General features: G+C 45.9%; 1 protein-coding gene across 1 annotated transcript in view; it reads left to right on the top strand.

Moving 5' to 3' along the window:
- The first annotated feature begins 3,268 nt into the window (after nucleotides 1-3,268).
- ppip5k1a (diphosphoinositol pentakisphosphate kinase 1a) overlaps nucleotides 3,269-15,260 on the top strand; it is a 160,264-nt gene continuing 148,272 nt past the window's right edge. The window contains exon 1 of the mRNA XM_059640191.1: nucleotides 3,269-3,424. The gene's annotated coding sequence lies outside the window, so the exon portion shown is untranslated. The remainder of the gene's footprint in view (nucleotides 3,425-15,260) is intronic.

Below are 15,260 nucleotides of genomic sequence, written 5' to 3'. Positions count from 1 at the left end.
AAGGAGTAGGCAGCATATGGGCTCCTGTGCCCCGGCTTGTCCTCTTTGTCTGTATTCATTTTCCATTTCCTTTTTCTTCTACCCCTTCATTTTTTTCTCAAAGTTACCTGATAACGCGAGGTCTTCAGCAGGAGGTGGCTTCATTGGGCTCCGGAGCGATGGCGTCATCTTCAGAGGCAGCACGGCTACAGAGTTCGTCGGTCGGCCTGTGAAGCCTGAAGCAGGACTCTTTCCTTCCGTATGAACTGGACCCCTAGTGGTGGCATGGCATGGGCTGGGAAGCCCAGAGTGGGACTCTGGCAGTGGCATGCTGTAACAGCAGAGAAAGAAAAGTTGGATTCTCTTCAAATTATCTTTCTTTTATTTTATTCTAAGTTAGTGTGCATGGTGCATATGTTCACTTTATACTGTCTTTTGTACTGAATACACATGACAATAAAGGATATCCTGATTAATATTAGTATCTGCTCTGCCCTGATTTGCCTTACCAAAATGCAACACCTCACATTTATCTAAATTAAAGTCCATTTCCTACACCTTGGTCCCCCAAGGTCTGATCTTGAAAAAGTCCTTATTCTCTAAAAGACCAGAACAGCACCTCTCCAATCCTAAATTCCCTCCCTGATCAGTCTGCCCAGGTTAAAGAGGACCTCTGTCTAACCATACTCCAATGAGTACTTCAGATGTTTGGAATACTACCATTAGTTTGGCACTCAGGCTTAGCGCTAGATGATTGTAATTGGAACTGTGATGATGCTAGGTTTGGGACTATAGTGGGAACCCTGCGGTGATAAAACACTGAACAATACAGAGCAAGAGCAACCTGCGTCTGTGCTGACCATGTTGTTATTATAAACTAATCCCATTTGCCTACACATGGTCCATACTCCTCTATTCCTGCCTGTTCATGTGTCTGTCTAAATGCCTGTTTAAGTTTTCTAACATATCTGTTTCTGCCACCTCTTCAGCAGCGAGTTCTAGGCACCTACCACCCTTCATTTAAAAAAAGCTTTCCTCGTACATCCCATTTAAAGTTTTCCCTTCTCACCTTAAACCTATGGCCCCTTGTAGTTAACATTTTCATCTTGGGAAAGAGACTCCAACTATCCTCTCATAATTTTATATATTTCTAACTTTCTTGAGTAGCTGACATTAATTCTGATTTCACTTCAAAGATGCTGCCAGATCTGCTGACCTTTTCCAGCAACTTTTGTTTTTGTTTCTGGTTTACAGCATCCACAGTCCTTTTGGTTTTTACTAATCAGACCACCTACACGTTCATCTATATCAGTAGTAGTCACAACAGTGATCCTTACCAACTACCATTGGTCATAGGCCTTCCATTCAGAAGTACACCCTTCCACAAGTACCCTCTGTTTTCAATAACTAAGCCAATTTTGTATCCAATTTGCCAACTCTTGTCTGATTCCATGCAACTTAATCTTCCGGACAGCCTACCAAGAGAGACCTTGTCAAATGCTTTAGTAAAGCCCATATAGACAACATCCACTGCCCTGTCCTTGCTTCCTCAATAAACTCAATAATGCTTATGAGACAAGATCTCACCCCATAAAGCCATACCGACTATCCCCAGTACGTCCATCCATCTCCAAATTCAAGTCAGTCTTGTTCCTAAGAATCTTCTCTAATAATTTCCCTAACTACTGATGTAAGGCTCAGCGTATAATTTCCTGCATGATCCCTGTTGCCCTTCTCAAACAGCAGAACATTGGCTATTGTATCAGAAATAATGGGAACTGCAGATGCTGGAGAATCCAAGATAACAAAGTCTGAGATAATAAAATGTGAGGCTGGATAAACACAGCAGGCCCAGCAGCATCTCAGGAGCACAAAAGCTGACGTTTCGGGCCCAGACTCTTCATCAAAGAGGGGGATGGGGTAAGGGTTCTGGAATAAATAGGGAGAGAGGGGGAGGCGGACCGAAGATGGAGAGAAAAGAAGATAGGTGGAGAGGAGAGTATACGTGGGGAGGTAGGGAGGGGATAGGTCAGTCCAGGGAAGACGGAAAGGTCAAGGAGGTGGGATGAGGTTGGTAGGTAGGAGATGGAGGTGCGGCTTGGGGTGGGAGGAAGGGATGGGTGAGAGGAAGAACCGGTTAGGGAGGCAGAGACAGGTTGGACTGGTTTTGGGATGCAGTGGGTGGAGGGGAAGAGCTGGGTTGGTTGTGTGGTGCAGTGGGGGGAGGGGACGAACTGGGCTGGTTTTGGGATGCGGTGGGAGAAGGGGAGATTTTGAAGCTGGTGAAGTCCACATTGATACCATATGGCTGCACGGTTCCCAGGCGGAATATGAGTTGCTGTTCCTGCAGCCTTCGGGTGGCATCATTGTGGCACTGCAGGAGGCCCATGATGGACATGTCATCTAAAGAATGGGAGGGGGAGTGGAAATGGTTTGCGACTGGGAGGTGCAGTTGTTTATTGCGAACCGAGCGGAGGTGTTCTGCAAAGCGGTCTCCAAGCCTCCGCTTGGTTTCCCCAATGTAGAGGAAGCCACACTGGGTACAATGGATGCAGTATACCACATTGGCAGATGTGCAGGTGAACCTCTGCTTAATATGGAAAGTCATCTTGGGGCCTGGGATAGGGGTGAGGGAGGAGGTGTGGGGGCAAGTGTAGCATTTCCTGCGGTTGCAGGGGAAGGTGCCGGGTGTGGTGGGGTTGGAGGGCAGCGTGGAGTGAACAAGGGAGTCACGGAGAGAGTGGTCTCTCCGGAAAGCAGACAAGGGTGGGGATGGAAAAATGTCTTGGGTGGTGGGGTCGGATTGTAGATGGCGGAAGTGTTGGAGGATGATGCGTTGTATCCAGAGGTCTGAAAGTCTGAAGCTGGATGAACACAGCAGGCCAAGCAGCTTCTCGGGAGCACAGGACCCCCTCTCTGATGAAGGGTCTAGGCCCGTAACGTCAGCTTTTGTGCTCCTGATATGCTGCTTGGCCTGCTGTGTTCATCCACCTTCAGACTTCGTTATTGAACATTGGCTATTCTCTGGTCTTCTTGCCTGTGATGCCTGGGCTTTTGTGACTGAGGTTGGGACTGTAATGTGATGCCAGATGTGTGACTGTAAGTGGCACTCTGGGTTGATGCCAGGTTGGTGAGTGCAGTTACAGACCCTCACCACCAAGCAGCAGTGGCACTGTTTGACCGAGTCCCCAGGGGAGGGTCACCGGCTCTGATTGATGGGTGACGTCACGTGGAGCCCTCCCCCCCCTCCCCGGGAGGCGCTCTCCGGCCGATATCAGGTTCGGATGTCAATCAGGTGGAGGCAACTTCCGGTGTCAGGTTCGGTTGGCCGGCAGGTTGTTAGGGGAGTTTCCAACCGGGGCCTAAATGTTGAGTGGAGCCAGCAACATGGAGGTTAACGAGGGTGAAAGGAATTTCACTTGAAATTCGTCTTCCCCATCCTGTCGTGAGTATTTAAGATTAAAAATTCAAAAAATATATTTACTCTCTGATAAGATGTGCAAATTTGGAAAAGTAATCAATCTCCTTGACGTCTGAATACTGACATCGTCTTTAATTGGAATGGTTTTTATTTGAGATAATAAGCATTGACAGTTACTTCATCTTGATCTGTTGATGTAGCTGAACGTGCAATGCATCGTGATGTTATCCCTTGAGATAATGATGTTAGGTTTCTTGATGTAAATTGCAGTTTGTTGTAGAGTGAGTGACTTTTGATGTGCTTAGGGGTTTTGTTTTTGATAGAAGCTTTCCATCTCAGATTATATGAATCACCGTCTCCAAGTAGAATGGCCCAGTGGCCATTTATCATTTGAGATGGATGTTTCAACCAGATGGTGGGAGAAATGACGCCACTGTCTCATGCCTTTCAGTTGGCCTTGTTGCAGCTTGAAGTCTCCTAGAAAGTGTAATGATCCTGCAATATAGTTTAATAATGCTTGTGTGTGTATATTTACTTTTAAAGACTTGTTATTTTCTTATTTCAAAATGTGAAACTAACCTGCAGCAACAAATGGTTTTGAAGACTTACATGCTGTTAATATCTTATGCTATGCTATTTTCTGTTGAATGATTATTAAAGCTTTCTGTTGCCAGGTCCACTGCAAAAGGAAGTGAGAATGTAAGAACTGACAAAAATATGCAAAAATCACTGAACTCAATGTTAACAGACCTGAGTTTCTCCAACAATTTCTGCTTTTGTTTGATCTCCAACGTCCACAGTTCTTTGATTATTGTGGCAGAACTGCAGTTTAGTGTCGAGAGTTACTTTTGGTTAAAAGCCAACTCATTTCAATATCATTGCTTGTGAAATGATTTGTAGTGATAATTTGCAAGATTTTGATGCTTGCTTACATTTTAAAGTTTGATTAGGATCGTGGAGTCATACAGCATGGGAACAGACCCTTTGGTCTGACTGGTCCATGCTGACTAGGATTCCCAAATTAAACTAGTCCTATTTGCTTGTATTTGGTCCATATCTCTCTCAATCTTTCGTATTCGTTTAACTGTCCAAATGTCTTCTACACGTTATAATTGTACCTGCACTTACCATTTCCTCTAGCAGTCTATTCCATATATGCACCACCCTCCTGTGTGGAAAAGTTGGCTCTCGGGTTACTTTTAAATCTCTCCCCTCACGTTAAACCTATGCCTTCTAGTTTTGAACTCCCCGATCTGAGGGAAAAGAATTTTGCTACTCACCTTTTTGAGGGTGGAGGTTTTTTTGGTTATTTAAAAAAAAACTGAGAAAAGTTATTTCCCTCCGCAGTGTGGTTATTACTTATTCCCAGACTTGGTCCTGTACAGCCAGCTGTTATGACGCATCTTTACAAAACAGTGTCTAAGAAGTGACTTCACAAACCTAATTAGTATTGTGTATGATTGCTGGTAAGTCCTTTTCTAAACTAGTTGACTAAGAAAAATTGCACCACAGTACACACCACTGAAATTACGTACGTTCACTGGTAAGACCAGGTTTATTTTGTTATTGAGCAACATGGATGAAGGATTAAGCCCCATTCTAGAAAACATCATCAAAATTTAAAAGTTAGGCTACCTTTGCCTGTGTGTAGATGAAGATCCCGCACAATTGTTGCAGTACTTCTCTGACAAGCTCCAGTTGTTCTTCCTTTATATTCCAGTCTACTGTGTGCAAACTGTTAGGGGACCTGTGGACCATGACCACAAATGACTTATTTGGCTTTATCATTGCTCAGTTTTATTCTTTTCTTAAAATCATCTCACTTTGTGTTCATATACTGTAGATTTGTACTCTGTATCTCTTTCTGTCAGAGTCTGTTCATCATTTCCAATTGGTTCTGATTCCCCAAAATCTCAGACATCTAACATAGGCAGTTAATTAATCACAACAAATTTTTAGACAGTTTAAGTTTTTTTTTCCTGAAGTAACAGTTTAGATAGGATATCTTAGATAATTAGGCAAAAAAAGTAAATGACTTGTGAGAGTTGAATAGTTCATGGATACTGCTGAATAGCAAGCAGTTTGCACAGGGTATTTCCATATCATTAAAATTGTGAAGGCAACTCTGTCTGTTTCCCCCTGCCCCATCCTGTCTCTATCTGAAGTTTTGGGAAACTTTTCCCTCCAAACTGTTTTAGTCGATTTTCCATCTGAAGTGGACAGCTGCCTGATGAGGACTGACCTCTGACTCTGAATACTTGTTGGAAACCCCTATTTCTAGATTGGTGATTTGCGCTGCGTGAATCCTTCTGGTCAATGACATGGAGCAACTACTGTCATTAGGATAACTATTCCCCGCTTGCCCACCTTAATTTGAAAGTTGGTTTTATTTTGCTTTGGGACCGAAACTCTTATTTGTGTAAACACTGCATTGATAATAGGATTCGTATAATTTTTCTGATGTCACCTTGATTCTCTTTATAGTCACTTTCCTTTTATCCTTGTTTATTATAAATTGCTCATGCTTGGGGAAAGGCGAAAGCTGTGTTGCAGCAGTTAGATGAGGTGTCATTGCTACACAAATACTAAAATAATTGAGTTTCAAAGGGGCCTAAATATCTAAAAAATTCTCATTTCAGTATCTTCATTTATTGCCTTGGCTCTTTGTGTTTGATTTATCAAATCCTCCTAAATTTGATTCCTTGCCTCCACTTTTGTTTGAAATCCTCTCTCCTTCCCTGGAAATATGGCTCACTGGATCACTGGCTCCAGTTCAGTTCAGGTGGAGACTGTGCAGACCCACTTCTCCCAGTGCTGGTGTTAGTGCCCTGCGAACTAGAACCCATTTCTGCCACAACTGTGTTTTAGCCACATATTTGCTGCTTATTTGCCATGTGCGAATTTCTATGTGGCTGATTTCTTTTTGAGATTTGTCTCTGAATTGGTGGCAAGCCCTTCGTACTGTCAATATCAATCACTGTTCTGCTCCTACTACCACTGCTTACCTTATTGCTCGTTCCACATGAATGGCTTCCTGTATGACAGTGCCATGGTCAGGTAGCTCATCCAAACAAACTGAAAGAAGCTTCTACCTGTTGGATAATTACAAATGTGGACTCCTGTCATCCTGCTTTTTTTTTTGAGCCCCCTTACCTGTCTCAATTGCAGTTGCACTCTACTATCTCTGACCACTCACCAAAAGAAGACCCTTTCCTCGCGGTATGACTGCCTCCTGCCACAAAGGGTCCAAGTAACTTTCCCTCATCATGATATGCTGAATTTTCTGTAGCCTGGCTTCCAGCTCAAACTCTGAGGTGAATCTTTTCTGATCGCAAATGTTTGCTGTAGTTTGCCCTCATCACTTTGGCAATCCCACATCCTCCAGCTGTGACCCATGACCATGCTGACCATCTTTGGTGTGTTATAATTAGCTGTTTAATTATTTTGTTAAGTTTTTTTTTGAAAAAAAGATTTTGTTACCTTACCACCTTTTTGAAGAAGATTAGGGAAGTTCTCCCATTTATCCTTTAAACCAGTATCATCAAACTAGATCACCTGGTCATTATCTCATTGTTATTTGTGAAATGTGGAAGATCATGGCATGCTACCTGGCTGTTGAGCTTTCTCAGTTATAAAAGTGATTACACTTCAAGAAGCCTGTTCTTAATTAACTGTAAAGTGACTTGGGAAGTCCTGAAATTGTGGAAGGGGTCATATAATTGTAAGTATTCTTTTTGTTAGGTGAGTGTCTGATGTCACCACATTGAGATGCAACTGGTTTCTTTGTGAAATTGGGTGGGTGCTTAAAGGAAATAATCTCAGGACTGTGGGCATACAGGAGGGGACTGGGACTGATTGAGTTCAAGTTGCCTTGAAGCAGTTCCTACATTGGAAGATGTGCTATTGGGATACTGAATTGTGGGAAAATGTTGATATTAATACTTTAAACATCTTCTGCATTTATAAACTTTACTATCTAATTTAGGTCAATACAAAATGTTCTTTCTAAATAATTTTTGTGCTAATTCAGGTAAGTCTTAACGATGTGAATTTAAGTAGTTTCTGCTTTGGGCACCTCATTGTCAGCAACAAGTATTCCAAATTCATTAATAACTGTTAGATACAGATTTAAATTCCTGACATTTCATATCAAATACTCCCAAGTTAGGGACAGAATAATTATTTGCAAAATAATGCTTCTTCGGTACTGACCTATCAAACACATTCAGGGTACAATACACTTTAAGAATCAAATAATCTCGATATTTTCCCATCAAACATTCAAAGGCTTGGGAAAGTCAGTTAAATAGTTTAAAGCTCTCTCTATACTGTCTTCAAACAGTCCCAATGTAGATGCAGCACAGTTTTGGGCAGAATGGCCTTGTGCTGTTGGGCCTACAGGCATGCCCCGTCAGCCCCAGAACACTGGGAGTAGTGAGCCTTGGAGCAGCATGGCGGGGAAGAAGCCCCGAAGCAGCACACTGGGAGTGAGTTCTGAATGGAGACTGGTGTGAGGGGACAATCCTTTCCTTAGAACTTCTTTTAGAACACTGAAATATTGACCCCCTTAATATTTTCCAATTTTTAGCTTCTTTTCAACTTTGTAATTAAGCAAATACTTCTATTCCTCTGCTGTATCCAAGAATTGTACCTAGGTGCCTTACCTAAGATCACCATAAGAAGGCAGACACTGTAAAAGCTTTTCGCTGCACTCCTACAATGGAGTACAGGTGACAATGAAAGAATATTGTATTGTATTCTAAGGTTCTGTCCTAAGGAGTTTCTCAGCTCGATCTCAAAGGAGTATCTCTTATCAAAGTTGTGTGATATTCTCATTTTTTCATCCCATGTTCTTCAGAAATTACTGTAAATACACACCATGTTTATGTGAAAGGTGGTTTGTATGTTATTTAGAGCATGGAAACAGGTTAATCGATCCCAGCAGTCTATTTTCACATTCCTCCTATTACCCTACTGCATGCAAATCGATCATAGTGTTTACAGCATGGAGAGAGTTCTTTTTGGTCCATTGTGTCTGCACTGGTCGTCGAAAACCCATCTTCTTTCATCACATTTTCCAGCATGCTGGGTTCAGAGGAAGGGTCACCGGACCCGACGCATTAACTTTGTTTTTTCCTTCACAGGTGCTGCCAGACCTGGTGAGCTTTTCCTGCAACTTTTTTTTGTTGTTGTTGTTGTTAATAGGCACTATTAGTGACTAACTACAGGGGGTTTGCGATGGCAGGCTCTGTGGTAACAATTCTATTTAAGTCTGTTAAGTTTGGAATGATCCTGTTATGAAGACAATGCAGGTAGCATCCCGGCGGATTACTTGTTCACTCTGTTTAGTGCAATCACAGCCTTCCGACAGCATGGTGACCAGAAACGCGTGTGGTTCTCCAGCTTTGAGCTAATTAATGTTATATATAGCTTCCTTGCTCTTGTATTCACTGCCTCGACTAATAAAGGCAAGTATCTTAGTTAACAAGGTGTAGAACTGGATGAACACAGCAGTCCGAGCAGGAAAGCTGATCTTTCGGGCCTAGATCCTTCTTCAGAATTGGGGGAGGGGATGGGGGTTCTGAAATAAATATGGAGAGAGGGGGAGGCGGATAGAAGATGGATAGAGCAGAAGCTAGGTGGAGAGGAGACAGACAGGCCAAGGAGGCGGGAATGGAGCCAGTAAAGGTGAGTGTAGGTGGGGAGTTAGGGAGGGGCTAGGTCACTCCAGGGAGGACGGACAGGTCACGGGGGGTGGAACCAGGCTAGTAGGTAGGAGATAGGGGTGGGGTTTGAGGTGGGTGGAGGGGATAAGTGGGAAGAAGGACAGGTTAAGGAGGCAGGGACAAGCTGGGCTGGTGTTTGGGATGTGGTAGGGGGTGGGGAGATTTTGAAGCTTGTGAAGTCCAGATTGATACCATTGGGATGCAGGGTTCCCAAGTGAAATATGAGGTGCTGTTCCTGCAAACTCCAGGTGGCATCGATGTGGCACCGAAGGAGGCCCAGGATGGACATGTTGCCTGTGGAATGGGAGGGGGCAGTTGAAATGGCTTGCGACTGGGAGGTGCAGTTGTTTAGTGCGACCCGAGAGTAGGTGTTATGCAAAGCAGTTCCCAAGCCTCCGCTTGGTTTGCCCGATGTAGAGGAGGGCACAACAGGTACAGCGGATACCGTATACCACATTAGCAGATGCGCAGGTGAACATCTGCTTGATGTGGAAAATCTTTTTGGGGGTGGGGGGGCGCTGGGTGAGGTGCATCACTTCCTGCAGTTGCAGGGACAAGTGCCGGGTGTGGTGGGGCTGGAGGGGACTGTGGACCGGATGAGGGAGTCATGGAGCAAGTGTTCCTCTGGAAAGCAGACGGGTGGGGAGGGAAAAATGCCTTTGGTTGTGGGGTTGGAGTGCAGATGGCAGAAGTGTCGGAAGATGATGCGTTAGATCCGGAGGTTGGTGGGGTAGAATGTGAGGACAAAGGGGATTCTGTTTTGGTTGTTATAGCGGAGAGTGGGTGTGAGGGATGAGTTGCGGGAAATGTGGGAGAAACGCTCGAGGGCGTTCTTGACCACTGAGGGGGGATGTTGTAGTCCTTGAAAAATAAGCACCAGGACATCTGAGATGTTCGGGAGTGGAGTGCCTCATCCTGGGAGCAGATGCAGCAGAGATGAAGGAAATGGGAATAGGGGATGGAATTTTTGCAGGAAGGTGGTTGGGAGGAGGTGTATTGTAGGTAGCTGTGGGAGTTGGTGGGCTTGAAATGGACATCGGTTTCCAGGTGGTTGCCAGAGATGGAAACGTTTGTGTCCAGGAAGGAGAGAGAGGTATCAGAGATGGTCCAGGTGAACTTAAGATTGGGGTGGAAGATGTTGATGAAGTGGATGAACTGCTCGAAGTCATTGTGGGAGCACGAGGTGGCACCAATACTGTCATCAATGTCACGGAGGAAGAGGTGGGGTTTAGGTAGCCACAGAAGAGGGATTGTTTCACGTAACCAACAAAGAGGCAGGCAAAGCTTGGGCCCATGTGGGTACCCGTGGTCATCCCCTTTTGACTGTAGGAAGTGTGAGGAATTGGAAGAGAAGAGGGTGAGGATGAGTTCGGCTAAGCGGATGAGGGTGTCAGTGGAGGCGGACCTGTTGGGCCTGCAGAACAGGTCGAAGAGGAGGGCCTTTGGGCCATCTGCATGGGGATTGCAGGTGTATAGGAACTGGATGTCCATGGTAAAGAAGTGGCATTGGGGACCAGGGAATTGGAAGTTTTAGAGGAGATGCAGGGCATGGGTGGTGGCACGGATGCTGGTAGGGATTTCCTGGACCAATGGGGAGAGAATGAAGTCGAGATAAGTGGAGATAAGTTCAGTGAGGCAGTAGCAGGTGGAGACAGTGGGTCGACCAGGGGCAGTCAGGTTTGTGGATTTTGGGAAGGAGATAGAAGCGGGCAGTGCGGGTTTGGGGAAGGATGAGGTTGCAGGCTGTGGTGGGAGATCACCTGAGATAATGAGGTTGTGGATGGTTTGGGAGATGACATTTTGGTGGTCGGTGGTGGGGTCATGATCAAGTGGGCGGTAGGTGCTGGTGTCAGAGAGTTGGCACCTAGCCTCAGCGAAGTAGAGGTCAGTACACATACCACAACTGCGCCCCCCCCCCTTGCCCTTGTCCACGGGTTTTATTCTGAGGTTGGGATTGGAGTGGAGGGAACGGAGGCCTGCACGTTCTGTGGGGGAGAGGTTGGTTTGATTGATGTCACGACGGCAGTTGGTGATGGAGGTCAAGGGAGCGTAGGAGGCCTTGGGGCAGTGTCCAGGAGGAGGGAGTGATTTGGAGGTGGGAGAAGGGGTCAGTAGGTGTCCTCCTCCACCCTAACAAAAGTGAGCATTCTCCCTCCAGCCCAACATCAACGAATAACGCTTATGCTTGGATGTTGAATCAGTTTATCCTCCGCCTCCGCGCTTACTTCTTTAACCGTGAACCTAACCCTCCCCCTACTGACCCTTCGCCCGCCTCCAATCCCCCCCCCCCCCCCCCCCGGACACACACACGGACACCACCCCAAGGCCTCCTACCCTCCCTCGACCTGTTCATCTCGAACTGCTGTCATGACATCAATCACCTCAAACTCACCACAAAAACCCGCGGACAAGGGAGGCACAGTTGTAGTATGGAGCACTGGCCTCTACTTCGCCAAGGCCAGGCGTCAACTCTCCGCCTCTCCCTACCGCTCACTTGATCATGACCCCACCGCCGACACCAAAACACAATTTCCCAAACCATCCACAACCTCATCCCCTCAGGTGATCTCCCACCCATAGCCCCCAACCTCATCGTTCCCCAACCCTGCACCACCTGCTTCTATCTCCTTCCCAAAATCCACAAATGTGACTGCCCCGGCACTATCTCCACCTGCTACTGCCTCACTGAACTTATCTCCACCTATCTCGACTTCATTCTCTCCCCTTGGTCTAGGAACTCCCTACCTAGATCCTTGATACCACCCATGCCCTGCACCTCCTCCAAAACTTCTAATTCCCTGGTCCCCAACGCTTCATCTTTACCATGGACGTCCAGTCCCTATATACCTGCATTCCCCATGCAGATGGCCTAAAGGCCCTTCACTTCTTCCTGTCCCGCAGGCCCGACCAGTCCGCCTCCACCCTCATCCACTTAGCTGAACTTGTCCTCACCCTCCTCTTTCAATTCCTGTCACTTCCTACAGTCAAAGGGGGTAGCCATGGGTACCTGGATGGGCCCAAGCTGTGCCTGCCTCTTTGTAGGTTACGTGGAACAATCCCTCTTCCCTAGCTATACTGGGCCTAAACCCCACCTCTTCCTCCGTTACGTTGACAATATTGGCACCACCTCGTGTTCCCACAAGGAACTCGAACAGTTCATCCACTTCACCAACACCTTCCACTCCAGCCTTAAGTTCACCTGGACCATCTCTGATACCTCTGTCTCTCCTTCCTGGACGTCTCTGTTTCCATCTCTGGCAACCACCTGGAAACCGATATCCATTTCAAGCCTACTGACTCCCACAGCTACCTACAATACACCTTCTCCCACCCATCTTCCTGCAAAAATTCCATCTCCTATTCCCAATTCCTTCACCTCTGTCACATCTGTTCCCAGCATGAGGCATTCCACTCCTGAACATCTCGGATGTCCTTGTGCTTGTTTTTGAAGGACTGCCAGCCGCAACCGCCCCCCCCCCCCCCCCTCCCCCGCCAACAGTGGTCGAGAATGCCCTCGACGTGTCTCCAAGTTTCCCACAACTCATCCCTCACACCCCCTCCCTGCCATAACAACCAAAATGTCCTAACATACTACCCCACCAACCTCCGGATCTAACACATCATCGTCCGACACTTCCACCGTCTGCAATCCGACCCCACAACCAAAAGCATTCTTCCCTCCCCACCCCTGTCTGCTTTCCGGAGGAACACTCTCTCTGTGACTCCCTTGTCCTGTCCAGAGTCCCCTCCAGCCCTACCACACCCGGTACTTTTCCCTTCAACTGCAGTGAGTGCTACACCTGTCCCTACACCTCCCTACCTCACCCCCAACCCAGGCCCCAAAAAGACTTTCCACATCAAGCAGATGTGCACATCTGCTAGCATGGTATACCGTTTCCGCTGTTCCCTAAGTGCCCCCCTCTACATTGGGGAAATCAAGCAGATGCTTGGGAACTGCTTTGTGTAACACCTACTCTTGGTTCGCACTAAACAACTGCACCTCCCAGTCGCAAACCATTTCAACTCCTCCGACCCCCCCCCCCCCCCCATTCCTCAGATGACATGTCCATCCTGGGCCTCCTGCAGTGCCACAACGATGCCACCCGAAGGCTGCAGGAACAGCATCTCATATTTCGCTTGGGAACGCTGCAGCCCAATGGTATCAATCTGCACTTCACAAGCTTCAAAATCTCCCCTCCCCCTACCACATCCCAAAACCAGCCCAGCTTGTCCCTGCCTCCCTAACCTGTCCTTCCTCTCACCTATCTCCTCCTCCCACCGCCATCTCCTACCTACTAACCCCATCCTGCCCCCTTGACCTGTCCGTCTCCCCTGCACTGACCTTTCCTCTCCCTAGCTCCCCACCTACACTCACCTTTACTGGCTCCATTCCCGCCTCCTTGACCTATCTGTCTCCTCTCCACCTATCTTCAACTCTATCCATCTTCTATCCTCCTCCTCTCCCTATTTATTTCAGAACCCCCATCCCCTCTCATTTCTGAAGAACGGTCTAGGCCTGAAACGGTAGGTTTCCTGCTCCTCTGCTGCTTGCCCTGTTGTGTTCATCCAGCTCTACACCTTTTTATCTCAGATTCTCCAGCAACTGCAGTTCCTACTATCCCTGAAAGTGTAACTCAGTTGACTTGTTAACCACCTTATAGAGCATAGAACAATGCAGCACAGAACAGGCCCTTTGGCCCTCGATGTTGCGCCGACCTGTGAACTAATCTAAGCCCATCCCCCTACACTATCCCATCATTATCCATATGCTTATCCAAGGACTGTTTAAATGTCCCTAATGTGGCTTATCTATCTGTCCTGCTGCCTTCAAGGTCTTATGGCCCTTCTGATCCTCTGTACTTCCTAGGACCCTATCATTTCAACTTGTATTCCCTTACCTTGTTAGTCTCTCCCATATTATTTCTTTCTAGTTTCCCTCATGCTTGCATTAGCGGGACCCTGCTCACGTTATGCACTACACAAAAATTAAAGGTACGTCGAATATAATGCACAGAAACTAATCATTCAGCTTAAATAGTCAGTACTGGCATCATATTGAGGCAATCATTTCTATTCCCTTATCTCTCATGTTTGTTTAGCTTCCTTTTGAAAGTATCTAAATGTTTTGCCTCAATAACTTCCTGCGGGAACAAGTTTCACATTCTCCTCCCCCTTATTTTCCTGTTGATTTATTCGTAAATAACTTGAATTTTTATCATCTAATCTTGGGTTCTTGCAAAATTGGAACTATCCACGTTAATCCTTTCCAAACACTTCATCCTTTTCAAAGATCTTGATCATGCCACCTCTCAGCCATTCCTTTTCTAAATGAGAGTCCTGAACTAGCTCAATCATTCTCCGTGGCAGTAATTTCTGCTTCTACAGGGCCAAACATGGCACCAGTGAACTACGCAGCAATTCACAACATGATACCCAGAGTAGTATTAGCCTGTGCTGCTGTAGAAATGCCATACAACACTTGCATATTCCCAACCACACCCAGTGGCAAGGGAATTGTACATTTTCTTTTAGCTAAATACGTTAGAAGGGAATTAAATCCATGTTCCTGTTAACATGTAATTTATCCAGAGCTAAAATAAGATAAAGCTGTCTTGTCAGCCTAAGAGATTGAATAAGTTGCAAGGGTTTTGTGCTGTTTCTTTAGATCTTTGTAGTCCAATATTCTCTGGGTGCTGTGGCATCATGTATATGTTTTAAGTTGACATTGGGTGTAAAGTCATTCAGAATCAATACAGTATCAGAATCTTAGAAATCTAGGGCATTTACTCTTTTACTTTTTAACCAATGTTTCCTTGAGGATCCCCTTTAAGTGGAGGACATGTTTTTAAAATAATTTTTTTGAGTAAGATTTTATAAATGTCAAGCATAACTTTATTAAAGGTAGACTCTGCTTTTTTCAGTGTGCTATATGTATCCATAAGGATATATTTAATAATAACCTGATAATTGTATTTGTATCTTAAAGGAGGAGATTTGCATTTATAGGCTAGAAATTTGCAGGAGAAGGGAGTTCCTGCTGAGTGTGGCAGATCTAACGATCTTGTTTAGGGGACCCCCAAAACATCTTGTGGTAATCAAGACAGCAGGCTTCTCCTGGGATCAAGGACACCGGG

Source organism: Stegostoma tigrinum, chromosome 36 (genome assembly GCF_030684315.1).
Source record: "Stegostoma tigrinum isolate sSteTig4 chromosome 36, sSteTig4.hap1, whole genome shotgun sequence".
Classification (NCBI taxonomy): domain Eukaryota; kingdom Metazoa; phylum Chordata; class Chondrichthyes; order Orectolobiformes; family Stegostomatidae; genus Stegostoma; species Stegostoma tigrinum.
This window is presented reverse-complemented; position numbering and strand designations above follow the sequence as displayed.